Source organism: Hyperolius riggenbachi, chromosome 1 (assembly GCF_040937935.1).
Source record: "Hyperolius riggenbachi isolate aHypRig1 chromosome 1, aHypRig1.pri, whole genome shotgun sequence".
In the NCBI taxonomy this organism is placed as follows: Eukaryota; Metazoa; Chordata; class Amphibia; order Anura; family Hyperoliidae; genus Hyperolius; species Hyperolius riggenbachi.
Window position 1 is genome coordinate 291,633,223 of NC_090646.1, and position 3,166 is coordinate 291,636,388.

Here is a 3,166-nt window from a genome sequence, read left to right on the forward strand (position 1 = left end):
GACAAGTCACCCTCCGCCTCCTCTTCCTCCTTCAGGTGCAGCATTTTCAGCAGCTTTCTCCCTTGCACCTTCACAGCCACCCTCCTCCACTCCGACTCTGCCCTTGAGCGTTTCCTGCTCCTCTGCCCACAGCAGCCAGGTGTCCGTCAAAGAAGTCTTTGAGCGGAAGAAGACAATTTCTGCCAGTCACCCCCTAGCCCGGCTTCTGACAGCTGGCGTGGCGGAACTATTAGCTCACCAGCTAATACCATACAAGCTGGTGGACTCTGAGGCTTTCCATAAATTTGTGGCCATTGGGACACCACAGTGGAAGATACCAGGCCGCAATTATTTTTCTAAAAAGGCCATACCCAAACTGAACCGTGAAGTTGAGAGGCAAGTGGTGTCATCTCTGGCGAAGAGCGTTGGGTCAAGGGTCTACCTACCTGACCATGGATACATTACGTACACAGCCCATTGGGTCAACCTGGTGAACGATGGCAAGCAGGGAGTTCGTGGCTGCGCAGCGGACCAACTTGTGACACCTCCACGGCTTGCAAGCAGGCCTCCTGCCACTTCCTCTCCTTCTCCTCCTGCTACATCCTCTTTGCTGTCATCCTCCTCCTCCTCCTTGCCTGAGGGGCAGTTCAACTCTAGTGGTGCTGCCATCTCCTCCTCTCCAGCTACACAGCCCCATCTCCCCAGAGCCTACGCTGCATGCCAGGTACGACGGTGTCACGCCATCTTAGACATGTCTTGCCTCAAAGCGGAGAGTCACACTGGACCAGCTCTCCTGGCTGCTCTTAACAAAGAGGTGGAGCAATGGCTGACCCAGCACCAGCTGGAGATCGGCAACGTGGTGTGTGACAATGGCAGCAATCCCCTTTCTGCTTTGAATTTGGGAAAGCTGACACATGTACCCTGCATGGCACATGTGCTGAATCTGGTCGTTCAAAGATTTGTGTCAAAGTACCCAGGCTTAAAGGGCGTCCTGAAGCAGGCCAGGAAGTTGTGTGGGCATTTCAGGCGGTCTTACACGGTCATGGCATGCTTTGCGGACATTCAGCGGAGAAACAACTTGCCGGTGAGACGCTTGATATGCGATAGCCCAACTCACTGGTATTCGACCCTGCTCATGTTCTCTCGCCTGCTAGAACAGGAGAAAGCCGTCACCCAGTACCTGTACAATTACAGTAGAAGGACACAGTCTGGGGAGATGGGGATGTTGTGGCCCAACAACTGGACACTGATGCGAAATGCATGCAGGCTCATGCGGCCGTTTGAGGAGGTGACCAACCTGGTGAGTCGCAGTGAAGGCACTGTCAGGAACCGGAACGTGGCACGCCTGCGTATACGGTTCCCGACTGCGGGTTTGACCAGATCAAGCGAGGAACAGCCTTATTCAAGCTACAGACAAGGCTGGGACCCCTCAAACGCTCCTTACTGCCACCACTAGCTGTTGCTAGAAACGTTCACTCTGCGGTCGAGTGCTTATGCAATCCGCGTTTTTGTATTCGCACAATTGCAATCTTACACTGTAGTGAAGCAAAACCACTAACAGTCGTTCCGAACGATACTGTTAGCCACTCTGCTGTCAAGGTACTCGCACTGGCGTTTTCGTACGTTGTGTCAGCTGCGCGCTTTAGGCCAATGTATGACAAACGCCCCACACACAATGCAATCACAATCTTATATGGTAGGGTTGCTCAAACACACAATTAGGCATGGACTTATACACAGTTACACTTCAGTCTCTTCTAGGCTATGAGTGTTAGTTTAGTACAGCAGAAGTCAAACTTATTAAATAACAATTTAATATTCCAGAAAAAAATAGAACAATGCAGAAAATAATATATACAAAAGATTTACAAAAGCAAAGTAAAAAGTTACAAAATTAAGAGTTTACAAAGGTACACACAAAGCTATTTGCTTACCGAAATAAACGGGGAAAAATAAACGTTATCAGCGTTGTTTGAACGTCATTGGCGGGAGAACACCGCTTCGACCAGTAGTCGGGCAGCCCTTAGCGTCCTTGCCTCCAGAGAGCTACGATTTGTGACTGTCCCAGGCTGCTGTTTTTTAGCAAAATGTGTGCTCCGAGCAATGGATGTTCCGTCCCACAACCTAATGCTATTTCCCAGATTGTGACATCACGGTCTGCCGAGCCACCTGTCACATCTGGGCTAGCTGTGATATGCTAAGGTCAAGGACAAAAAGTAGGGATAATAAAAATTGCACCCTGCAGGAAGAAAACACAGAGACAACAGGAGCCCAAATGGTGCAGTATGTCACAGTACCAGAAGTATGTAAAATATGTGGATGTATTATACTCACAAAGGTGGGTTGCAGAAGGGCAACCGACCACTAGAAGCAGGTGGAGATGTATAACCTCGACTCCACTCGGGTGACCAGACGGAGCTGGGGATGGTCGCACTCCTGATAAAAAGCAAACCTCAAATGACCTAAACTGGTCAAAGAGGGTTGATCCCCCTCCAAAAGGAGGGTGAAGGCACAAGGTAAAGGGGGAAAGAGGCGCCCAGAGCAGATAAAATACGTAAAAAAAAAATAAAATGAAAAAAGTGAGGTGGCTTACCTCAATGAAGACAAATTCACGTATTAATAGAATTTTATTGCACTGGCAACGCGTTTCGTGAGTGCATACCCACTTCCTCAGGCCAAATAGCAGTGCCTACAATCATCAGACAAGGCACTTAATGCCACAGCACTAACAGCATATCAAAAACATAAACATATCAAAAACATCATTATACAATGTTGTCTGTAGTATTTGTTAAAGGTAGTGATAATGTTTTTGATATGCTGTTAGTGCTGTGGCATTAAGCGCCTTGTCTGATGATTGTAGGCACTGCTATTTGGCCTGAGGAAGTGGGTATGCACCCAAGAAACACGTTGGCAGTGCAATACAATTCTATGAATACGTGAATTTGTCTTCATTGAGGTAAGCCACCTCACTTTTTTCATTTTATTTGTTTTTAACGTATTTTATCTGCTCTGGGCGCCTCTTCCCCCTTTACCTTATGCTAAGGTCAAGGCTTTTCCTGTCCCAATATTCAGATCATCAAAAAGGACTTCCCCCACTCCAGGTGACAATTGATTAAGGCTTCCTCAACATTATTTCCTAGCATATCAAAGCTTTCCTGTCTCAGTTTTTAAAGTCTGCAGAGAT